General features: G+C 41.0%; 1 protein-coding gene across 8 annotated transcripts in view; it reads right to left on the reverse strand.

Annotated features, from left to right (window-relative positions):
• Positions 1–26589, reverse strand: part of LOC106495814 (teneurin-4-like) — a 315416-nt gene that overhangs the window by 183334 nt on the left and 105493 nt on the right. For 3 of the 8 annotated variants that reach the window (XM_067314208.1, XM_067314063.1, XM_013956363.2), the window contains one exon: positions 16844–16936. The exons of the other annotated variants lie outside the window; for them this stretch is intronic. The gene's annotated coding sequence lies outside the window, so the exon portion shown is untranslated. The remainder of the gene's footprint in view (positions 1–16843; positions 16937–26589) is intronic. 8 annotated transcript variants of the gene reach the window in all.

Genomic DNA, 26589 nt, shown 5'->3' on the forward strand with positions numbered 1-26589 from the left:
ATCGCTGTGCAACTGCAGGTTTCCAGGAAGATAATAAGCAGCACATTTTTCCCAAACTGAAACACACAAACGATTTTCCCCATTTCAACATCCCCCTCATTCTGATAAAACTCTCTCCTTCAAACTCATCCTCCAGCTTATCACACTTTAATGAAATTCCTCCCATGCATACTTACAAATATATAGATCTGAGATAGTAAACGAAGGACACTGCAATTAAAGTGGAGTACTGAAATACAAGTACCTCTCAAAAACTTGTAGCAAACATGTAACGCAATCAATAAACCCCACCTTAGAACAATCTAAACACTTTTTATTGTATATTAAGGGCTGTTCTATTCTGTTGCCATTTTTTTTTTCAGAGAAATCTCTTTGTAAAGAACAAAAAGCAGCAACTGCTGCCAAACAAATATTATTCAAAATAACCTGTACTTACAACTTTTCATCTTTTCTCACATTGAATCAGAAAAATCTCAAGTGAGAGCATGTGATGCCCAACCAGACTGCAAGACCTCCTCTGGAACAGTACATCAGAAGGAAATGAATAGAAATTGTCTTTAGCCTTCATAAAAGTTTATGCTGTCCTTGAACAAAGTGCTAGCAGGGAAGCTTTATGCTCAATGAAATTGTTTACTTCTGCAGACTCTCCAGGCCAACACATTTTGTCACTGATTACAAGGAATCAAAGGCAGCATTTTTACCAAAGACAAAAAGGACGTAATTTGGGCCAAAACTGGTCATTGGATTGACATTTAAAATCATGAGGTGTGCCAAACTCTTTGCAACCATCAAAACTGCATAATGAATCCCCACAACTACCCCGTTTTGATCGAAGTAGCACCTCCAAGCCCCATCCCGTTGTTACAGACTGGGAACAAATATAGTAAGTGACAGAGAGAGATTAAATCTCAAGAACTCCTTCAGCCAAACCTGCATTCAAATCACTAGAAAAAAAAAAAATTGCCTTCCTCAACTGATCATTTCTGTGTCCAATTTCTTCTCGTGTACTTTTAGGAAGAAGGTCAAATACACCCCTTTAGATACGAGATGGAGCCTGTTAACAGCTACGAGTTTTAAAAGAACAGCAGTGACATTGCGTTAGCTCTAGTACTGAACTTGCAAAACTCAGCTTTCTTTGCACCATCAGTTTCAATGGCTTTAAAAACCTTGTTGAGTTTCCACTGACGTCAGGGTATGCTGGGAGGGGGGGTCCAAAAAAAAAGGCACAAGTGGGCAAAGTTAGCTCTGCTTTGTAGAATAGCACCACAGAGTATAAGATACTGCACCACGTCTCTACGACTAGGTAATTTTGCACCTGTCACAGGAGAGAGTCAAATCTAACGTTTAAATCTTTGATATACCCTGAGGTTCCATCATTTCATCTCTCCTGAAAGACCAAATTGTTCGTTTCTCATTAATTGTCCTTTATACAGAATGTTTTCAATTAAATTGGGAGTAGTGCTACACTCCTCACTTTGTGGTATTAGCCCCCAAAGATTAATAGATTGCTCGTAATTTCTGAATTGCCGTCTGTGTTCTATTATACTCTCGTCATTCGTTCTGGTTATGAAACCAAAACAGAAAGTCTCTCACAGAGAGTGGCGGTAGCCATCTGGATCCCTGTGGGAGCTGTTTTGGTGGAAAGAATGGCCAACTCCGTTTGAGTGCAATGACAAATCTAAATGATCGCAAAGAAGCCTGCAGCTCCATGGAGGATGCCATCCAAATCTCAGTTCAATTTATTAATTCCTGTATGATGCAATCCAGGTGTCTTTCTGTATTTAGCCACTTTGTGTGCTTCAGAGTTTCTGAGTTTTTTTTTTTTTTTTGTGGTCTTAAAGAAGATGGCTGGAAAGAAAAAGGGCCTTATTATTTTAGGGGAAAAGAAATGATTTTCAAAGCTGAGACTTCTGATCTGTAGAGATAATAATAGTAAACAAATCAAGTTGAAAATATTTTCTTAAAGGAGGCATCTGGAACTTAGTACCATGCTTTTATCATTCTTATTTAATATTTACATTAAATAAATACCACGTAGAAGTCCTAAGCCGTATGCTAAGATTAGATAAGTAACCTCACATTTTGCAGGATTCAGAAAAGAATTATGTGTTTACATTCACAGTTCTGTCACAAAAAATAAACTTCACTTGGGATGTTCGTGAAGATAAGCCAATTTCTAACAGCTTTAGATTTGAAAATAATTCCAACTATACCGGGAATAATCCGTATTAATAGCATTACGTTTTCCAAAGCAGCATTTGGGAATGGGGCATACCCCAAGATGTGGAACAAGACTTATTGAGCCTGACCTAGAAATCCCTGTTACTTAAAACGGGACTGAATACCTATGAGCAAGAAAGAACTAAACAGCCGAACCCCTGAAAGCTCACCTAAATGAAATAGGCCCTGCTCTTCACACCTCAGCGCTTTCTATGCCACATACCTCCTTACATAAAAAGCACAAGAAATCATAAATTGCCTGAATGTGAGCATTTAACATCCAGCCTTTGGCTGTAGGTTCAGCTACTGCTCGGTCCAGTGATATTTCCAGATAGATGGACAGTAAGTGGCAGGTAGCTCTTCTTCTGCTGTGGTTTCATCAGCTATTGCAGTCCCAATAATGTCCAACACAGCCAGTAGTCATCTGCAAGGCCCTGCAAGGCCCTAGTCATCTGTCATAGTTCCTGATCACTTATGTTCTTCATAATATATCTCTATTTCTTTTCTAACAAGAAAGTGGTTTACTTTTGGCAAGCCACCTACTTTTTGATATCATCGTTGAACAGTTAAATTCCACTACAGAAAGCCTCCGCTTGAACAGCTTTTTCAAAGTTACTTTGACATCACACTTGATGGCCAGCTCAGATGCTAGCATTGGTTAACCACGTGGTCTGAATGTAGCACATAATTACATAGTGCATAATATGTAATATCCAGCTTCAGAAACATAAAACTTGTGTTGCTCTGTGAGAAGAAATGCAGAAGAAGCACCCTAAATCTGATTAGAAGCACAGTCTCATCCACGTTGTTCTGCTAAATTGTGTTACAGCTGATTCTGCCCCAGTGCTCTTTAAGCCAAACTTTAGCTATGTGTTTATCACACATAGCCACAGTTACAGGGCTTTCTGTCAAAAATATAGCTGCCATTTAATAGGCCCATATGGGATTCTGATGCAAATTCTGCAGCTGTATTTAATTACTTGGGATCTTAGATGACAAGAGTACTCTCTACTGCTCTAGCTCCATAGGAATATCCTTTATTATTGCAAGGTCTTCAAATCATCACTTTTGCAAGGGAATAAAAACTTTGCACCATTCTGAGCATTTTTCTGAGTCTTTCCAGTCTTCCATGGAAACATTTTGGCAAGGGACAGACTCTTCATTTCACGCAGTGACACCAGAAATGCTCTTCCACTCTCAACCCATGAGTAGAGGGCCAAGATACACAACAGTTTTATGTTTCTGTAACTGTAGGAACAGGTCTTGAAAAACGCCAAGACAGGACAGCATGAAGAAATCTAGCCATAAGCCAGATTCAGTGTAAATCAGCCAGAGTGGGTGTTACTAGATGTAGAAGTGATAGATCACAAGGTAGAAATAGAGCCTCCCTGTTTCTGTCTGATCTGGCCATCCAATGTTTTTTTAATAGTTAGAGACTGAAACATGAATAAGGACCAGTCCAGATTTGACAGAGGGACTAAGAGGTCAGAGGAAGATATAGCAAATGTTAGACTTCTATTTTTTAATAAGACCATGTGCTGTCCATTTATTACTTCCATTCATCATCTGAAAATAGTATAGGATGCCTTGCTACTGCAAAACAATCATGCAGCAGACGTGACAAGGTCATCGCTTTTATTATCCATCTAACAAGAAGAATTCACCCATATTTTTTTCCAATGTTGTTATCTCTTCAGGCTGCAATGACCTCCTGACCTGAAAGACTAGAGTGATGACCCTCCAGTTCATTATTTCCAGGTGGACCCTGGTGTTTTTATCATGTCTTGAGCAGGTTAATGCAATCCTGTATAATCACAGCAAAACCAGGACCTGGACTGTGGAAGTGTGAGATTGCACCCTAAAATAGGCCAGAGAATGGAAGCTGTTGGAAAAAGGGAAAGGTTGCTCATTACCTGGTGCCAGACCATTTTAATCTGTATGTTTTTCAGTTGGAATTCACTGTGCTGGGTTCCTTTGACAATGGTGGTCCATGAAAGAGCTTAGATAAAGTTCTCCAAGAAAAACTGCCTGTCAAGATAACTTTTCTGAGGATGAACTAGCTTTGAAATTTCCATCTCAGTCTTAATTATTCCAAACAGGCTGGCTTTTAGGTCAAGTCTCAAATGTTTTGTCCTTTCATTTGAGAATAATGGATATGATCAGGGCTAGCATTTATGTGTAAGGTAGGATATATCTGAGGGACTGATTTCATTTATAGGTTGACTATTTGCTAGATGAGGGGGAAAAGACAGTGTTAACCGTATATGTTAAGTGGCCATTTTCGAAATGTATGGGTCATCATATATTTCAAGAAGTCCTTTTTGGAGTATGATGCTTCCAGGCAAGCAAATAAAATAAATATGTGCAGAATTTGGATGATATGAAAAAGAGATCTTGGTATAATGCTATATATACTGTGGCCAGAAGGTTTCTGAACTTCAGCACAGTCGCAGGATGTAACTAATACTTCATGACAAACTGCATGTCCTATGTATATCTAGCAGAAACAGACATACAGTAAATGCTGAAAGGAAATTCACACATCAGCTGAGGGAACAGGCATGCAGACTTTTTATTTCTGATATTTTAAGTTTTGGCCCATCTCAATTAAAATCGGTTAGAAGTCAATTTCACAGCTGTTGGTTTTTAAGATCTCACAAAAATGATAATTCACTGCCAGGCAATAATTTACTTCAGTGCAGCCATTCTCAGGGTAAAGCTGACGCATTTTAAGTCTCTCCCTCTCTCTTTTTCTCTCTCCCTCCTGCCATCACATCCATCCCTCTGCAAGCCAGGGTTGGGAAAGGACAATGATCATTTTTCTTTAAAAGGATGGGGAGGAAGAAGAATTTTACAGATCTGTTCAGCTCACCCACACCATCATCTCACTGACATTATTTCTAGGTTTGAGGTGAATAAGAGCTGTTCTTGCCTTGTCCACTGACATCTGAACCCTGCTTGCACTTAGCTTTGCATATACTGAATATTCCCAGTAAGGGCATGCCATGAGAAGATGAATCTGAATGCAAGTCATTCCAAGGTTGGGGCTTGAGAGTTTGTTATAAAGAAATCTCCTTTTTCTTGATTAAAATACTTGAACATACATTTTGAAACCTATCCTAACCACCCTCCTGAGGGAGCAGAGCAAGATCGCTCATTTGGTAGAAGTTGTTTTTTAAGCAAAGGTTGAAAAAATTGTGCTGGAAACTTTAGACACATTTTCAAGTGGATAATTAAACCAGACTTTTCACAAGGGGGATGGCCTTTAGTTCAGGTTTGGTTGCCAGGACATGTCTATTTAATAGATTGCATGCTATTTCTTTCAGGTTTATTTGGCTTGTGTTTGAGTGCATGGAATTGAAAGTAAATTGGATAAATAGCATTATTTAAAGTTACATGGGTTTGGATTGTTGATGTGGGAAAATGACAGGGCAGAGGGTACCCAAGCCTGAATCGCCAAGTCCAGCAAGGGGCTGCCCCTAGACATCACATTTAAGAGCGTGCACGTATAGCATCTCCGAAATGCAGCTACGAGAGATATGCCTTAAGGTTGGTTCGCTTCTGTGGGACACGGGGAAGCTTTGCCCAGGTCTAGTGGGCTTCATACATTTTTGCAGAGAAAATGTAAGTCCAGTATTACAAACCCTGAGCACTAAGTATCTTAACTTGCTGTGTATATTACTGACTTCTAATAAGTCTTAAGCCTATCTTTTCTTTGGGACAAAATTCACTCCATTTGTATAGTACCTAGCAAAATGATGCCTCAATCTCAATTACATGCTTATTTTATATAAATGTTCCTATTTAATAACCAGAGTCTAAGAAGGCCTGACAAAGGGTCAGGTAAAACAGAATCTGGATTTAGCTCATTGATGTTAAAGGTATGTTTCCAAGACCAGGACTAACGTTATTCAAGTTTCCTTGCCTTCTCCTAAGGACCATGTTTTCAGCAGCAATGAATTAACACAGCTTGCCCAAAGCCAATGGAATGACACATGTAAGGAATTCACTCAGTATTTCAAGCACATCCATTTTCTTCAGCATTATTTCCACATATTTTCCCCTATGACTGTCTTCCACTTATTTTTACCAAAGTTATTAAAACAGATCATATGCCATCTGCCTTCAGCCTTACTTTGCATTACCTAAGTTTGACATGGTTATGTTTGGAGAGGTCTACAACTGTAATTAGTGTATTCCCAGTAATCTACCCCAAATGGAAGCAGCCTTTGTTTTATTATGTACAGCATTATGTGCATCAGAGTAAGTTTTGATGCAAGTTACTAATTACTGTATCCCAGTGTATCACTTGCAAAGCACTTTTAGATGGTGAGATATGAATAGTGCTGTAGAAACACTTCTTATTTATTCCTGATGTGGATGAACATGCCTCAGTTGTAGACCATGGTTAAAATAATAATTAAAAAATGCTGTTTCAAAGAGTCAAACATCTGCCCAATTCCAAGGGGCAGCATCAGAGCACTTAAACAAAAACACAGCAGGGAATTTAATCATGAGAAAACTGAAGTGAAAGAAGATTTTGTATGGGCACAGCTAGTTTTAGTTCTTTCATGGCAAAAATAAAGGGGTCAGAGAGATCAAGAGGTCACCCATTCATGGGTTAAAAAAAAAACAAAAAGGACTTTTCTATAGTCCACTATGCAGTGTTAGGAAATGTCCAGATCAGGGTCTCCCCACCCTGCATTCTACCCACCTTGAAGAATAAAGAAAACAAAATCCTCGGGCTTCAACCTCCCAGCCAGCTTTTATCATAATCCATATTATTCGCAAAATAGACTGGAGGTGACTTATGTGGTGACCTCTCACCACAATTCAAAACCAGTCTTAATGAACTAGGGTAATTCATTCCTCCAGCAGAGCTTATGAGATAAGGCAAGACCGCGCTGGTGGGCTCAGCAGACTGAAATGTTAATCTTTTGTAGTCTCTGCTCTGGAGGACCCTCAGGTCAAATCCTGGTGCTGCCGAGAAGTAGCAGCCTCATTGTTTGGAGCTGGAGAAGCATGGGTCTTGATTTCAGTGTTGCCATTCACTTTGCAGAATGGAGTGTGTGTGTAAGGAAAAACAACCCATAAAGTTATTTATAACCGTACAACAAAACTATGCTGAAAGACAGAGAACAAAGACTTAAAAAAAAAAAGAAAAAAAGAAAAAAGAGGAGAGAGTTTAATAAGAGAGCCTGAAATAAAAAAGACAATGACACCGTGCTCCCAACCAGCATTTGTGGCCATTGTTCTCCTCTCTGTGTCGTTAAAACCTGTGGTGCCAATGCTTCAAGAGTTAGTTGGAAGGAAACCCCAAGTGAACTGGCTTTGACTAGTCATTACAAAGCAAAAATGTGTGCATTTTCATCCTCCGATGTCAGCGAAATGTATGATTTACCTTATCAAATGTGATGGCACGTAAACACCTAGCTGCCTCCCCTGCTCCTAGACAAGGTAGCTGCCTCTATACTCCAGGGTTTAGATGAAGCACTGATATTCCTTAATTAATATTTCAAGAAAAAAAGATGTTAAGGAAAGAAAAGGATGTGTTTACAGTTGCAGTGAAAAATGTGGAGAAGGGAACTGAACCTATGTCCCCAAATCCCAAGTTCCTACTGTAATCTTCCGGCTTGTACCTTTCTTTTTCTTGGCCCTGGCAGTGCTTGCTGGGCAGCAAAAAACAGTGAGAAAGTCCTTGGGTCTCTGATAAAAAAAACAGGAGGGCAAAAAGAAGAGTTGGAAACTGTGGGCTTTGCTCTAAATAGCTTGCCGTTCTCTATTGCTTTTTGGGGAAAGTAGTGGGGTAGATGTACACAGGCAACTGAGCCTATGGAATAAGGTAACAGCAGGCAACAGCCTGCTGGAAAATGGTGTTTGGGTGAGGAGGACAGGTACATCTAGGCACTGTTGCTAGTCATCCTGACCTCAACAACTCCATCCTGAATGTGGCATGTTGGTGGTCAACACAGCCCAGCCTGCTGGCCAGACCAAGGGCTTGAGACAGAAGATCAGACAAAAATCTTGGTTTCTCTTAGGTCACTACTGAAACTCTCTTAGACCTCGGTAGGGTTGGGATGTTGGGCTGTAGATTGTCCCCAGTAAGGATCGCTCTGTGTGACAAGAGACACTTCCCGCTACTGTCGTATTATCTGAATTTACTGGGAAATAATAGTGGCATAGATAACTACTGTGGGACGTGTGCATCTCTCTCAAGGATGATAGTATTGTCTTGTTTTGGGGAACTGTTTTGAGATCCTTCCCTTAGTAGTAAGCTTGCATGTTCATTTTGACTATGAGCAGAGGTGGCTGGAGTGCCCATGTGCTGATTACTGCTGCCAAATACAGGATTTGGAGATCTGACTAAAGTGCTTGTTTTCGAAACTGGCCCCACAGCCATTGTGAAATACTTGAAGAGGGTTGGTTTTTTTTTTTTAGTTTTTAGGATGAAAGGTTTATTTAATGCCAAATTTTATGGAAGTACAAGATGATTAACATATTTTTTTTTGCTCCCCCAGAGTGGGTTTCTTAGGCTTAATTAAGTAAATGTTTTAAATTGGTTGGAGACCCTCAAATAAAGGCCATTAACACAAGGACAGAACAATAGTCCTGTGTATATTTCTATCTTAGGAAATCTTTTATCAGAGCAATTTTGAATTTCCTCAGAAGAGAAGTGCCTGTGAAAGAAGATGCAGAAGACTGCTTTGGAGACCCTCTCAGTATGCACTGTGTTAAGCCTTACTTATTTTTCTGCTTCTACTCTTCCTGTGTTGAACTTGAGACCTTCTGGATGATGAACAGCACTAAACACCATTAACTGCCATGGAAACTATTCAGTTTTCAGCTGAATATGGTCAACTCACCTGAACATTATTATTATTATTATTATTTTTAGAAGTAGAATCTGACTAATGCACCTCTGTGTGTGTTATGTTATACAGAACGGAAAGAACAATTTTCCCCTTGGTTTCAGTTATAATGTCATTTCCCTCCATCCCCCCCTCAAGTTAATGACTGCAAAGGGATAAGGAGAGGATTCTGGGATGGATCTCAGGCAGGGTTACATGCCGTGCCGAGTACATCACTCCAGCGAGTCCAGGGGGTCTGTTCCTCTCAGTGGAAACCGTGGTGAATAATCATGATCTCCCACACAGGTGCTTGGATTGGGTAGCTAGGATAGTCGGTATAAGGATCATGACAGAGGCCGAAAGGCACCGGCCTCCAGAAAAAAATTCCCACAAGATTTAACGTTGAAAGTCAGTCCATCCTGCGGACATGCTGTTCCCTCGCACACACCGTGGGAGACAGTGAGAGCTGTGCGTGCCAGTGGCAAGCAGGACCAAGACTGTATTTTATCATCTCTTTCTTTTTTTCCCCTCTTATATTCCTCTTTGTATTCATCTGCTTAGATACAAACTTTTTCCTAGGCCTGATCCTACAACCATTCCATGAGCAGAAACCCTGGCAGAACTGGAAATTGCACTTGAGTGGGTGTATTAAGAAGGCTCCTCCCTTTGCTTCTGGATAATTAAGGCTACTTATGGTTAGATTTTGTGCAGCAACAAGGAGGCATGGTCTCGACAAGTTGACAATTATTTTCATTCGCAGCCAAGCATTTGAAGAATATTTCCACTATGAAAGCACTCATGTCAATGCAAGTCAGTGACTTGAGTTTGAAGAATACCTCTGCTCCAAAGGCTACATTCCTATAAAATTATAGAGAAAGTATTTTCTTCTTCTCTTTTTTTTTTATTACCTTCCTTAAATTGGATCTGTAATGACTTTTACAAAAAAAGAGGGAGAGGAGAAGAAAGAAGAATTTGTACTGTGGAGCAATATACTTGGAGAGCTCAAATAAAATATACAACTATGTTATCTCGGAGTAATACCCTATAATTATATCCATTCTTTTATTTCCTACAAGTTTGTATATTACAGTCCACTAAAGCAAAAGGCCAGATCACTCAGCTACCTAGATCCCATGCAGTATACTACGCCAAGGGTGAAATTAATTGAAATTCAATGATGATATGCTGATTTACAAGCCGAGGATCTTTCTCAGAGTACCATAAAAGTCTCTTTTGCTTTTGAATGGATGAGTGCTTAGATTTAGATTAGAGAACTTATATGAAAACAAAAAGATAAACAGTTCCCATAGCTTTTTCTCAGATCATAAAAATAATCAGATGCAGGGTTAGCCTTCTAAGAAGAACAATCTACAGAAGAAAAAAATAAAGGCGCATCTTAAGCTTCTGTCACAGGGTTGAGAAGTGCCAACACAATAGGTTCACTTCAGAGTGAAACCAGTTCTCCTTTTGGTTCATTTGATGACATTGTCTGACGGGCAGCTTTACTCTTTGCAAATAACAGTTCAGAAACCCGAACTGAAAGGTTCAGAGCTGAATGGAGAAGCTATTCGTTTATCTGTTCCACGACCACAAAATTTGGGCTCTGGTGTGGTTTCCGTGCAAGCGGCAACACTGAAAACCAGGATGTGTGGAGGGCTGCTTGCTCCCAGCACAAGCGTCTGAGCTTGTCCCCCAGAAGTATTTAACTAGAAATTTGCCTAAAGGTCTTGTTGCCATTTGTCTTTTCTGGTTCCCCCTCTCTCTCTGAAAGGGAATCTTTCTGATGAATGATTGCTATCTGTCACCATTCCCCTTAAGGTGAGCCTTTATGCCTTTTCAACAGCATTGACTGACAATCAGAAAGTAAAAGAAAGAAGAGGGAGAAAACTTCTGGCAGGAAGTGCTGGATGTTCAGTTATTGAGGAACATGAGACCAGGCACTTAAACACTCCTGAAACATCACATTTGACCTATTCTGGAGTAGCATATGAAGGCAGATGCCAGAATAGTTGCCATCTTGTCAGGGAGGTATTTGTGACCTGAGGAGCAGGTGTCTCCAGAGACCAGGTTTTTCTGTGAGCAAAGGCCTCTCCACAGCTGAATATTCTGGTTGCTGAACCAAGTAAGGTGCTGTCTGAGCCCCTGTGCCCACCCGGATATTCCCCCGTGCTCGGGTGGCACGATGCGCTGTGCTGCCCCTGGCGCCAGCGTGGTGCGGATGTGGGGGACTCAGACCACAGTGATCTTGAAGGGAGGTCAGGTCAAAGTGCTGTTGTCATCGAAGACGTGAGCATTAAATCCATGCTGCTATTCATAGCTAAGGTCTTTTCTCAGTCAAAAAAAAAGTGAGGTTTCCCTTGACTGACGGCTAATAAAGAGAAACGTAAGGCCAGCAGGACTTGGCCTAAAGTGTCCCATTGACTGACCTCACTAGCAAAATCAAGTTTCATCCACTATCAGCATTGCAGAGATCAGGTGAGAATGATGATCTAGGAGCCAAACATTTCACGAAATGCCAGCATCATGTAAAACTGTATTTTCACTACAGAACCTCTATAAGAAAGAACTGGGCCTTCCTGCTTGGTGTTTGATTGCAGATAGACTTATTAAGCATTCATATTTTTAATTCACAGACCCAGGCTATGTTTGAGCTGGAGCAATTGAAACGATGGTGTATCGCTGCACTCCGTAGAAACAGCATAACCAGCACAAAATGTTCCTTCCTCCTTCAAGCCCCCCTCCCACCGGATTGAGGAGCCAGTCCAGTATGTTTCCTTGCTCACTAAATTGCCACTTAGAGGAAGACACTGTTAAACATAGTCACCTCTGGTGATCTGCCTTGTGCACAGTGATGAAGTCACCAGGGGGCCACTAGATAAGCCTGCTAAAGAGGGTCAAGAAGGCTGTCCTCTACTTGATAGCAGCATCTTAATAGCTTTCTAAAAACAGTGGGCCATCAAGTACCCAGACAATTTAATTTCACTTCGCAGCTGGAAAATAAGTACAGTAGTTGCATTCATTCAGAAAAGAGATGATAAGGAGAACTCCTCTGCCCATTGAGTCATTTGTTCTTTGGTTGCCTTTGTTTACTTTGACATACTGCAAGCTGCAAACTTTCAGAAAACTTTCTAAGCTGATGCACGATGACCATCTCCTTGGCCATCAGTACTTTCCTTGATACTTTTTTAAGCTCTTAGGCTGCTCAGTTATCTTGTGATGCCATAGAACACACCTAGATAATATTCAAAGACAATATTTGTTGCATGACTGTATTTCTGCTATTCTGCCTAATAATGATACAGTTAATAATGTTGGCCTATTCAAACTGGGCACCTGTGTCTCCTCAAGCCTTATAAAAGTCCCATCCTGAATTAGTTTTAAAATTTGATGTACACTGCAAAAAAGCAAGAGCAACTCATATTCTTTCAGAATTACTTGAAGACTCAGGCAGACATGGACTGAATCTATATGACACAGGCAGTCACACAGACTCACCGATAAAACATTTTCTGTAGTGGGTGATTAAACAAAAATCTGGGAATGATCCAGCTTTTCCAGGCTTCTTCATAAATGGTCCAAGTCAGACATACCTTCATTTTGTCATTAACTGGTTTGAAATTACATTTTATTATCCAAGCAATGGCGTTGGGAGCTTTGTATAGATTTTTGTACAACTATTAGGAAGTTGCCAAATGACCTATATGAAGCAGAAATTTTCTTTTTGCTTTGTTCAGTGTTCATCAAAATGGGTCTGGAGTCCCAGAGTGCAACCACAGTAAACAACCCAGCCACAAGACTCCTACTGCAAAGCCACTGCTAACTATGAAATTAATATGGATTGGCACCAGAGCAAGAGACAGTCTGGACTGGCAAGAGCAAACCTGTAGTTTATGTGTCCAAATTGGCATGTAGTGCATATAGTGGCATATAGCAGTTTTTGTAAAATTTTTTGCTCCCGTGATGCACTTCAGGTGCAGAGCTTCAGTGTATCTACAGCTCTTCAGCCCTGTACCCTAGATCTGATAAGTTGAAGACAAACTCCAAGACTGCCTTGAGGACAGTGAAACATGTTTTTGCTATGGGAAGAGAAAAGATGGGGGCTTCTTGATCTTCTTCACTCAAGCTAAGGAGAAAACAGGTAAACATTTTGGGGACATGACATAATAAAGATTCACTCCTTCCAGACAAGTCAACCAAGAAATGTTGGCTTCTGCATTACCTAGGAGGTCAGATGAGACAGTCATAATGGTATTTTTTGGCTTATATGTCCATAACAATGAAAATGACTCCATCAGTGCTAGGCATACATATGGCATTTAACCACAAGAAATAATAGTTCTTATTCACCTTAATGGAACTATTTTGACTAATCAGCGAACGCTTGTGAAGTAATCTAACAATTAAAATGGCTAAATATTATTATTAATTATTAGGGTGATCAGAATTGTCCCTTCCAGCTTTCTAATCTACAATACATGCCTTTGTAAGTGTCTACATGTGAATGCTTTCAAATGAGTAAAGTGTGTGAAAATCCTTTAAAATGCTCCCACCAATGTCATACTGGCAGAGTCTTTTATATTCTGTGCAACTTTGCAGGCAGAAATCTCATCAAGGTACCAAATTAAACTGTCATGCTGCTCTGTGACTCCTGAACTACTGGCACGCCCCAGCTGTAGTGCATGTTATTAATAACACCAAGTTGTCGGGAAAACAGTTTCCAGGTCATATCGTAAAGGCATCTAATTGGCAACAATAAATGACAGATTCCCTTTAAAGTTCAGGAAATAACTGGATATGCCACACAATGATGCAAAATGCAGAGATGGCCAAGCCAAAGAGATAGTTTTGGCACAGCCGTACATCACAGATACCTTTCTCAAAAAACAAACTGAAGTATTTGCAGAGAATCTCCAGCATCAAAATGTTTCTCTTTCAAGGCAGGATCAGTTGCATGCAGCATAGCAAGTGAACGAATAAATAATGCATGTCACGGTGGATTATTATTGCTAATCTATACTAACTAGCTAACCAAACATAAAGTAAAGGTTAAATTTCCAGAGGTGCTAAGATGATATCGATAGATTCATGCAACAAAATTAAGACTACCAAACATAGACTCTAGATTCCCTCTTTAACCACTGGAGAAACAGAGACACTGATGAGAGATGATTCATCACACCTTAAAGGCGACATCTGAAATAGCTCAGACCAATCACTCCCTTAGCAGTGCCTCTTTCTTACCACTGAGGATAAATAGAGGCCAACTTAGATGAAAACATCTAAACTTAGGTGAGATGAGTCCCAGTCCTTAAGAATAAAGGCAGAGAGGAGAGTGGAAGGATGCACTGCACATACACCAGGTGGATAATTTTGATAGCCAAACTGTCCCACCTCTCTCTCAGTGGTCACTGCTTCAAGAGCGGTGTTAACCAAAAAAAACACATAAAGAACCGCTTGTATTACTGCTGCTTATGGCTCAGCTTATTAAATGAATCTGATAGCAATTCTGCCTGGTAGGTGCCACCTACAGCCATGTGGAACCTGCCTCAGGCAGTCTCCAGGGCCAAGGCAGACTCTTGGGATTAGAGCCACGGCTCCTGGGACAAGCACCAAGCAGGGTGTCTACATCCTGTAAGTATAACATCAGCTGTGGTTCGAGCACATAAAAGGATTTAAGCAGTACACAGACCTAGCAGTATCGCTCTGCAACAGGGCGAATTTCACCCCCAGTGCCTCAGCTCATCATCTGTAAGATGATTCATAGATGCACAGGCTCTAAGGCCAGAGGGATCTCTCATCAGCCCTTCTCAACACACAGACAAAACAGCTATTCCCAGGAGGTGGATTAAGTCTTTTAGAAAGATAGCTAATCTTGTTTTAAGGAATCGGAATGATGATGAGTCTGCCACCTCTCCTGGTAAGGTGTTGCAATGCTTAATTACCCTCACTGCTAGAAAATTGCACATTCCTTCAAGGTTGAATTTGTTTAACTTCGTCTTGCAGCCAGTGAATCTTGTTGTGCCTTAGTCTGCAAGATCAAAAACGGTCTCCCTGTCTGAAAGTTTATCTGTGCATAGGTGTCAGCGCATTGAAACCAAGTCCCTCTCAACCTGCGCTTTGAGAAACCGCAGACAGTGAACTCGTGAGCCTCCACATCCCATAGTCTGCTTTCCTGGATCGTTTTGAGATTCCTCTCAATTCTCTGAATTTCTCCCCTATCGTTCTTCATCTGCAGGCATGAGTTCTGGACCCGCTAGCCCAGCTGCCTCCTGGGAACAGCTGCGAAGAGGAACATGCATGTAGCGAGTCTTCTCCATGCTCAGCGAGGACAGGATGATCGCAGGGCACACCAGCCTTGGGACTCACATGGGCATCGCATGGATCTGGCAGCGTTTCTGACTGCTTGGCCCTCTACGTGCAGAACGGGCAACACTTGGCTGCTGGCTTTCACTTGCTGTCTTAACAACTGTTCTGCATCTGCGCCCAAGCCTCACCAGGACCTGCCCCAGGCCTCTCGCTGAATCACACAGCCCTGTGTGCTTGAGGGTGGATGTTATGCTCTCCTAAAAAATCTCTAATATTTTGCTGCTTCTTTCTCAGATTTTAACCTTACATATGTTATTTTCTTCTAGGAGATCCTCAAGTCGAATGGTGTACTGTATGAAAAAGAAAAATCTATTTATCAGGCTTAAATTTCCTGCCACATAGTTTTATTGTATAACTTATTTGTCTTTTTTGTTAATCTGGTTCTTGCCAGATTAAATGGAAGTGCCTGATTCATTTTCTCAGTACGAATCTTTTTCTACACAAATCTAACTAATCTTGCTCATTTTCTTTCTGAATCACACAGTTTCAATCTTCTTTCTCTTATGTGGAAAGTCTCTCCTCAACTGTAGCCTTTTTCATCATTTCTCTACTACTTCTGCTGTATCTCTCCAAAGTTAATACTGAACACATTGAAAACTATATTATGATTTCACTTTATTTTAACTATTATTTACTATCTTTCGCAAGCATGCAATGTAATATTTTGCCTGTCTTTTTGATTGCCATTGATCCATAGTGTATAGAAGTTTTCACTCAACTTCATGTAACCATAATCAATGCTTTTTTAAAGGAGGCACATGCTTATAGGTAGTACAGATGTGAGCAATCACCCCTAGTTAATAAATCAGGACCACTCAGAAACCATTCAAAACCATAAGCCTCACTGAAGTAAAATTGTGATCAGTTTTCTCTGATCCACTTTTATTAATACTTGTTTAAGAGTTTTGAAGTTAGGATTGGTTACAACTAAAATTATAAAAGCTGGAGGCAGCAGGGATGAAGAAATGATGCATCCCAGAGTGAACACCAGTATGAGTTGACAGGGGAAATACAGCTGGATTTTGCATAATAAGGGGATGTCCATTCTACCTTGTATTTTTGCCACTCACCTGAGCAGGGTGAAAGAAAAGAGAGAGGGAAAAAAGAAAAAAAAAAAAGCCCTGAAGAATTATTCATCAGCTCAGGTGAGATTGCATCTGCAAAATCTGCACAGCAGCAATTTCCCCGGGAACACCGGCAGTGACACACAACTGACGGGGGCCGTGCAACTCTCATCGGCTTCGCGACGCTGTGGGCAACGCCGTGAAAGCCGTGCCTTGCAGGAGCAAAGCCGCGATCACAGTGATGGATGGTGGCCCAGCTGCTGCTGCGGGCACTGCAAGAAGGAAACACGGCCTGGGGAGGGGACCGGTGGAAAAGGAGACAATAGATAAATATATACGTGAAACCTGAGGAAGGCAGGCAGAGGGACTGATAACCAAGCAGGGTTACAGGTTGTAACTGGTCAAGGAATGCTTCCAAGTCGGGACTTGAAGAGATACCTATGTACAAAGTGGAAGAGGAAAGAGGAGGAGGAGAAAATTAGGTTGGCTATGAGGAGGAGGAAATGAAGAATATTAGGAAATAAATACTTGGGCAGTGGAAAGGGCGATGTTTCTGAAAAAGATACCACTACAGAAAATTCATGGGCAAACAGTAAAAATCATGTTCCCAAATTCTAGATATCTAGGTTTGGTAAAATAGCTTCATTCCCTTTAGAAAAGTGAGAAACTAAAGGCAGGTGGAAAAGGTATATTTAGGAATAAGATCTAGGCAAGCTATTTTAATATAGTGAGTCTCAATTCTCTTTTGCACAAAAGAGAACAGTGTCAGGCACACCAAGCAGTTTATAGACATTATTTATGTCTACACAGCATCATTTTGAAAGCACTGTATAGTTATGTGATAATTAAGCATCACAACAGTACTGTGAATTAACTGTATCTCTTTCATTTTAAAAAAGAGGAAAGTAAAGCAAAAGATAAGAATTTTGGCACCTATGCACATGGTAAACTCAATAGTCCAAGGCTCCTAATTTAGACTGGTTGCCTGACTGTTCAATGTTTCATTGCAATAGTGTAGGAACAGGATTTCCTTATAGCAGGATCCTTGCTCTAATTTAAAGACTGCCAAGTAAGTAAAATGGTAACTACTTTAAATCTAATGCAAGTGATTATAGCCTGACACTGCATCTTTCTTAGTGCCTTCAGTGCCCAACGCTTTCCCCAGAGGCTAAAACAGGCTTGTTTTTCAGCTGCGAGCCTCTCCCCGGTATTGCCACAGCTCTCCAGCCTCCGTGATCCCAAAAGCCAGCACTTTATGTCCAGATTATCCATATATTCCATGTCCTTGCCAGTGTCATGGAGCTCTTATGAGCAGATCTGGGCCGTCTCATCTGCCCTGAGCCTTTTTGCTTGTATTCCTGTTGGCATAGATGGCACAGTGGATGCTCTGGACCGTGCGCAGAATGACAAAACCCACCTCTCAGCGGAGGTGCGAGCCCTCTTGCATGTGCTTGAAAGCACAGAGAGCTCAACATGGGTCACCTAACGTAGGTCAGATGTGTTTTATGGTGTCACCTTGCCACCCAGAATGCCAGGTTGCTAAAACATGGTGTCTGATTTAGCTCGCTCTACATGCTAGTGCATGACGGAAAGACACCGAGCAGGCAGTTAAACAGAGATCCTAATTACGAGCACAGGGGTATCATCTCTAATCAAGCAGGCAGTAAATGGCCTCCCTTTGTCTTGCCACTCACTGCACTCCGAATACCCGCCTTTGTGTACACACACACATGGGCACCACTTGTCTTAATGACACAAACGACAAAAACTTACACTGTGCTCAAGTAACGTGCACTAAAAAAGGTTTTATCTGCTGCAAATAAATGGTATGTTACCATCTTCTTAAGTATTTTAAAAAGTTCTTCCATAAAAAAGACATAGGCTTGATTTACTGGCATTAAATAAAGAAAAAATCTAGAGAAGCATCTATCTATCCTTCCATCCATCCATCATTAGATGTAATTTAATACTTAATGACATTTGTGATCATCATGCCATGCTTGTAATTGAAAATGAATAATTGAAATTCCAATTACTACAGGGGTCAACGTAAGGGGAATTCGTATAGTAACTTGCTAGGCAATAGCCTAAATTTGCAGTCATGTTAGGACTGCAAACAATGTGTCTCATTCTTTAATTATTTATTGGGAAATGTCGTCTTAATTTCTCTTAGCTATTCCTGCAAAACAGTCAGGGCATTGTCCTGCAAGACAGAAAATCTAGACATGCTTGTGCTTATTCAGCATCTAGCTGGACAGTCCTGGATCAGCACTTTAGTGGGGCTCCCCGTTATATCTATCCTTACCAGAGCAACTGAAGATAGCACCAGGAGACCAAATGCATTTAAATGCTGGCCGTACGTCTTTCAGCATGGGGGAAATAGCAGGCAAGCATAGAGCCTCACAAGACCAAGAATAGACGTTTCCAATGGAGCTAGCCCTAAATAATCGATTCTGGGCTTCAAACAACATCCAGTGGCAAATCATCAACATAACAAAAGAGACTCATTTTCAGCCCATTAGCTGCTTGCTGTACAAGGAACTTTTCTGGCTTTCTCAGAAATTTGATCCCCTAATGACTGCAGAAAGGGCATCAGGACAGAAAATAATTACAGTCTGTCAGACAGTCTGGCATTCAACCCTCCACATGGTCCAGCAGACGGTGTCAAAGATTTGACCTCAAGGGGTTTTAAAGCACACTGTCAGAAAATACTCATCTAAATGGTCTACAGAGCATCCTACAGCTGATCAATGTCTTAAGTGAGCAATACTTAGCAGCTGGAATGTGTTTGATTAGTACATCTAACCCCTGATTGATTGGTATTCTAAATAATTAATTGCCTTGTTCGTGGGGGAACAAAATAAAACTTTAATAAGTGACAAGGATCTCAGTGTCTCTGTAGCAGGCTACAAGGATGTCAACTCTGCTTTTCACAGGTTGCCTTAAAATTTGCTTATCAAAACCACCTGTATTTCCATACAGAGTTGCAGAATTTCACCACTTTCCTAGCACAAGGCTTAAAAACAATAATTTGACTCAGTGGCCATTTCCCTTAAATCTTTTTACTTGCAGGAATTTTACATATTACTTTTGCTTATCTTTTAATCCAGCTGATCATTTTAGAAAGGTACAATGGTTTCAGGCTCTAACTCCTGAAGCCATGTCTTTAAAAAGAATTATGAATACAACATATATTCATATTGCTATTTTGAATAGGCTGACAATCACCTCACATTAGGCATCTGAGTATGAGCTAGTCTCCCTTGACTTTCTTCATGGTCAGGAGAGATAGGCACCTCCAGAAGGCAACTGATCTGATCTGTTTTAGATCCCTTTCTTTTAGGTGCCTGGGTTTGTGCAGTGACTCCTACCCAGAGCATGAGGCTTTACATGCCTGAATTAATCATGTGGTGTCCTAGTTCAAGAGACTGGGGAGTGATTCTGACAACCCACAGCAGATCCAGGCTCATATGTAGAAAGAGATATGCTGCCTATGTGAAACAACTCCAGCAGGAGGTTGGTATACTGTCCTTGGTTAATAAAACCCAGAATGTCTGATTCTTTCTGCAACCACTGAAATGTGTGCGCAGCCTCACATCAAATGCAAACAAGCTGGAGCAGAACAAGTTACATCCCCTTTTATAAAGATACTGGGCACAGCCCAGGCTTTAGGGCAATAGAGAATCAGGCCACCATCCTCACTGATCCCATATTGTCCTTCAGGACTTGTCCGATAGAGAGTAAGAGCCACTTTTCCCAGAAGGAAAAAGGAATGGAAGATACTGAATATTTTGAGGGAGTGATCTGGGAAGGGCACAGCTGACCACAAGAGAAATCCCCAGAAATCCCCTGCCTGTGATGAAAGCTGGCCTCCTCCCCTTCCTCACCCAGCTGTGTGTCAGGTTGATTGGGTTCCCCCAACTCCAACCTCAGTCCATCGTGAACTTTCTCACTAAGACCTGGTTTTATCGGTATAGCGCTGCACTCCAGCACATACACTATGGCTCTTCCCCAAATTGCACACCCCTCTGTCTGGCCACACCGTTTTTCTTTGACAAAGTCTGGGTCACTCTGCAGGACTGGTCCTCCAGCTCCAAGATGCCAAAGGGCCGGCCGCTCCACCAGTGCACTCTGGTCCTGGCATTTCAAAGACAATTAAACATTTAATGGAATTTGCCCTGAGGTACTTCTCACTGAAACGCACATAACTCACTCTCCAAAAGGGTGGTCATCTGTTTCTTTCTCTCTCCCAGGGCTTAAGAAAGCTGCTAGTGATAATTCACACCCCCCTACCTTTTTTTCCCAGCCTAGGAGAATGCAGCAACTTCCATTCCTAGAGGTGATTAGAAGTATCACCCAGATGCTTTTCCTTCTGTCCTCTCCAAAGAACTTGTCTTTCACATGACTCATGCAGATGGATTTTTCTTTGGATGAAGAGGAATAGGCCTTTAAAAATTCCATGTACGTCTCTTATCTATAGGGAAACCAATGCCACAGCAGAAGACAAATTTTCCCCTTGGATTCTGTTATAATGTTATTTTTTTCCTCTCAAGTTAATTTCTGCAAAGGGGCAAGGAGAGACAAGTTTCCTCTTATAGCCAGTGGAGGATTCTGGGATGGACCTGCCCATGATAAGCCAGCCCTTCCACTGCAAGTCCATGGCATGGAAGAAGTAGTTTTGCTATATTACAAACTCAGCTTTGAAATCCCTTTGTGAATAAATGTAAATGTGTTAAAATGATCTTCATGTTGTTCGAGTCTCTGCTTTTATGGTCAACACTGCCACATTGCCGGGCAGGTCACAATGTTGTTATTAGCATCAGATTTATAAGGACCATCATCATTGACTTTTAGTGAGTGAAGTGTCCTTGGAGAGGCTTTTTAAACAAACCCGACTCCAGCTCATGGAATCAGACCATCATTATGTCTCTCACCAGCCAAAGAATGTGTGTTTACACAAGAGGAGGCCACAGGGCAGAGACAGAGAGCAGAAGCACAGACAATGCAAATCAATATTTTTTAGATAGTTTACTGTTAAATAAACCAAAAGACCAGGTCCAGCTGGCTTGAATCAGCTTCACCGCACTTGGTATCAACGCAACAACGACCGCTTACTCATATTAGAGTTATGGGTCTCAGCACAGTTATCGTGACATACTTCTGGCTGGTAAACCTCACAGCTTCAGAGAGTAATTAGTTATTAATTCATAGTATGGGAGAAAGATCCAGCTTTTTGGCTTACAAATAAAGCAAACTAATTCAGAATCAGGGTGAGACCAATGATTTTAAGTTCTTAGACCTATTGTGTAATCTGGGACTAGTGGTTGTCAGACAGTTCGTGGGACTGGAGGGGTCTCCATTCTGGTCAAGAACAGCAGCTCCTAGATCTCCTGACTCTCAGCCCAGGGTCCTGTCCCCCATGTGACAGCAGAGTCCCAGCACTCCTATGCACAGCAAAGGCCAAAATGCAAACAAATTGAGAGCAGAGAAACAGAAACAGATGGCATCCCATTACTCAACAACTTTAGGAGGCCTTTTCCTGCATTACTAAAGGCTAGCTGTAATGGCACGGTGCTGTGGAAAAGAGCTGCCTGCAAACGAAAAAGAGGGCAAAAGGAATACAATCTGGCCATAGGAAATATTACACGGAACAACGTTCCTGTCAGGCTTGGCAGCAATAGCATCAGGGTTGTTCACCTGTCTTCTTGTGAGTCACATCCAACTTTTGGACATGCATTTCCATGCGTATCCAGCGCAACCTGAGGTGGGAAATAATGAGAGGCCGGTTTTTGACATGTGTTGATACACACAGCACAGTTGCCTAGCGCAGATGCTGCTTTGCACGTACTTCTCTGTGCTGGATTTGTAAGTCAACAGGGCTTCTGGCTCAGCAACACTCACTTGGGAGCTCCCCACTCCAGGCTCTGAATTCTGCCAATACCCTGCACAGCTTTCATGAATACATTAAATACCTATAGATCATCTACCTTCTGGGAGGATTACCATAAGCCTCGTCTGATAACATAGCCAAAGAATTACAAAAATTCAATTTTTTTAACCAGTGAAGCTTACAGAAAAGCTTTTTTTTTTGACCTCTGAGCTATCATGTCTTCTTCCTCCCTTCTCAGCGTTCACATATTGCTTTGTAAAGTTTAACCTTTCATTTACTTTTTTACTCGTTGAAATAGTCAGGATTGATTTTGCTTACTAATTAAGACACAGAAACTCAAAGAAATATTCAAGTTAACTGAAGGCTAAGTAATATATATTCTTCTCTCCTTTCCCTTGAAAGACCAAACATTTTTATTTTTAATATTCTTTCAAATCGTGGTGGTAAATGTTGATTCAGAAGCTATATTAAATATCACTCCAGTGAGAATTTGATTAAATGATCTCACTTCAAAAAAATCTGCCCTGGATGTGTGCCTAACAGTTGTTTTTTAATGATTATTATTAGGATAATATATTTATGGTATGGTAGCATAGAAAATTCCAAGTGGCAATTACTATTATTACTACTTTGCTGCAGCAAATTATTACTACTCCTGCAGCAAACATTCTCCATATCCATGTACAGTAAGACATAGTTCTACACCACTTGGTTGACTTTAATAATCAAATTTATTCCATAGCTGACATGTTATTCAGTTCTGCTCTGCCATCATTCCTGCCTTTGCTTCATTGCTGTCTCCATTACCTTTTCACTTCCCAGGTTTCTATGTTTCCAGGGGCAATATTCCAATACAGAGCACCTGGTTCAGGTGGTCACTCTAGCCAGCATAAGTTCATGCATGGAGATGCATTTCAGCTCAAATTTAAAGTAAAACAGGAATTTACTTTGTTACACCAAAAACTTACAAGATTATTAAAAAATAGCAAACACTAACATTAATGTTTGAATTTACCTCACTAATACTTATTTTGGGCACTGGCTTATGCTACTAACTGATAGAATTTTGCAAGACTCCGGCTTCACTTCACTTTTTTGGTTCACAAGCTGAACCACAAGAATCAAAAGGAGCAACAGTATCTTGTGTTGACCTAAATGAGCTTTCTAGCTGTTCTTTTTCTTTTCACTAATAAAGTGGCTGCAAAATTGAAAAAGGATACAAAAAAGGAGTGGGATCAACTGAAACATTTTGCTTGGACTGAAATATCATGTTTTCCTTTGTGGAGGTTGGAGCTTTCCTTTTTTCTTTTACATTTTTATTTCTTTAGGTCAATAGGCTTAAACCAACTGTTTCTAACAAGCCACTGAAATCGCTCATGTCACTGTTTTTCCTAATTTTCATTCTTCCTTCTTTGGGGAAGAGAGCTACTGAAATATATGGATGTCACAGTGCATTATACGGTAAATAAACCACTCTGAAATATTTTATCCAGCTCTACTTATATGGCAATTTTACCATAAGATCTGGACATACCACTGTCCTTAGCAAGGAACTAAGACTCATGCAGACTCAGTACAAATTCAGCCTGTCTACCTTTTGGCAGAGAAAGGATGAGTTTATAGTAAGAGAGTAGTTTCTTTACATTTCCTCCTCAACAGTGATTTTAAATCTTTACTCTCTTGTGACCCCCCTATGAATTCTTCACTGGGGCAAGGACCTGAGTGTAGTGTCTAAAAGCCCACTAAAAATGGACACATTTTTTTCTTTGATACCTTTCAAGTTAATGCACAGAATTAATGACAGAGTCCCAGTCGTCTTCAGACTGCACATGAAAGACCACTAACCTGTTGTTGATGGAGAAAAAACAGGCATTTCTACAATTCAGTCTATGCAAGAGTGGAATCACCTTCTCTGCTGACTAAAGAGAGACAGTATTTTGAAATACACTGACCTTGGGCACCTGATTTGGGTACCTACATTGGGTGGGATGAACCTTGTTCTAAAGCAGCTCAGGCAACATGATTTAACAGCCTGGGACACCACAAATCCTCTTCTCTGTCACCCAAGGCGGAACTCATTTTTCCTGGTGCTATAAGCACCTTCTTAAGGTGTGTGGGAAAATCGCGTAGTTTGGACTGTGTTCCCAGAAAGCCAAAAAAATGAGAGAAAAAGAGACAGTAGAGGATATCGCTAATGAGAAGTATGTTACTCAGGCTCCCACTGCATTCATGGCTTGGGAACTGAAGTTCTTCAGTTCATCTCAACTTGAGATTCATAGATTGATAAGCCCTCCTCAAACTGGGTGCTAAAACCTTTCAAAAACTCTCTTACTGTTCTTTCAAGACACAGACAGTGATGCATCAACCTGTTCACTATGCTTTTATGCAGTATTGTATCGACCTGAACTTTCACAAAGAGAAATGGGAGATCTAGGTTCAAAACATACTTCTGCCAGCGGAGGAGAGAAGAGATTTCTACTAACACAGGAGTTAACCTCTTCCCCGTTGAGACATCTCAGAACCAGTTCAAAGGCTGTGTGGAAGGGGACGCTCTCTCTCCTTTTGGTTGAAGTGTTTCACCTTTGAGGGCAAGAAGGCAAGACTGCTAAGCTAACTGAAGGATGGCGATCGTGACTTTGTAACCTCCCAGTTAGACCACTCCTCTGAAGACCTGATTTCTGCTCCAAGGAAATGTGTCTTTTCGGCACAGTGGAACAGTCCCAACACAAGTGGCAGAGAGAGATCCCATGCAGACAGGGAGAACCTCATGTAGCTTTAGTCATCCACGTGCAAGCCCTTTTTCTGATCACTGGAGCGAAGCAGATATTCTTAGGGCACACAGTATTTTTATTATCCGTGTCTCTCTTAAAATTAAAGATTGCACCCTAGAAGTGCCTGTTTCTCTCAACTGGCTATAAAGGTAGTCTGTGGTGAATGCCCCAGCTGCAGACATTTATATTTGATCAGATGCACCTACTCCAAACTATTTTTCTATGCACGTTGTCATCTCCTTTTCAACCCAAAACTTGGATTTCATTAAGAAACTTCCTTCACACTATCTCAGAAACAAATTTTATAAAATCCAGGATGAAAAAGAAAGAAAGAAAGAAAGAAAAAACAAATGAAAACCTCCTGTTTTCAGACATTCATGTCCCAGAATAGACCCTGAAATCTAACCACGACTATTTGGGCAGCCAGAGGGTGAAACAGACTATAAACAAAACTGAAACAGATTTTATTGATTTTTCCCCATGCAGGCTAAGCTGCCTGCAAAATCCAAATCAAACAAAAGAATATCAACAACTAACGACAAGTCAAGTGCATTTTCAAATGACTTCCCTCTCTGTGGTCTAAGGCATTCTTGCAATACGATAGGTTAAGAAAAATATTTACAAATTATGGTTTGAAGTGGATTATGTCCCTTGAAGGATTCATTTCAATGTTTTCACACTGATGACTTCAAAGGAGTAAAGAAAGTTATAGTACCCCAAAGCTAGTCAGGTACATTTCTCTATTGCCTGCAGAACATAAAAGTAAAAATCAAAGTGTTTTCTCTTCACCGAAAGAGCTACCACAGGGCTCTTGTTCTTGCTCTGAAGCTAAATTCCTTGTCTCTGAGCCATGTGTACAGGTTTCCAGCTTACTGAGCTGCCACAGATCACCTGAGCTTTGGTACCCCACCACCCTGAGCCTCCGACTCCAACAGAGCAAACCCACAAATATGGTTTAATCTAGCAAGTTTTGGATGCAACTGAGGGCAGACCAAGGAGATACATGCAGACACTTATTTTGGCTTACTCAGCACATAGGGTGCAATTCATCTCCCATAAAACTTTAGACATCTGTAATGGCAGTGTGTTTGTGTGAGCTAGCCACCCTCAGTTCCTTGTATTGGAGAGAAATTACTACTACTGACTACTTCCAGATGAGATGAATCCCCGCCTCGGATTGTCTCTTATGATAGAGGCTAATACAAGTCATGAATTGCTGCAACATGACTATCTTGTGCTGCTAATACCTTCTGTCCATGCAAGAAGGTGGTGATACTGCAGCACGACTCCTCTCACATGAACTGGCTTGCTGAAGAATGGTTAACTCTGAATAACCCAAGTTCATGTTGTAATGAAGACACAGCCTACATCTACAGCGGCTGAACCACAGGTCCTTCCCAAACTGCCAGGATGGAAAACCTCTGAAGTAT

The sequence above is a fragment of the Apteryx mantelli genome, chromosome 1 (assembly GCF_036417845.1).
Source record: "Apteryx mantelli isolate bAptMan1 chromosome 1, bAptMan1.hap1, whole genome shotgun sequence".
NCBI lineage: Eukaryota > Metazoa > Chordata > Aves > Apterygiformes > Apterygidae > Apteryx > Apteryx mantelli.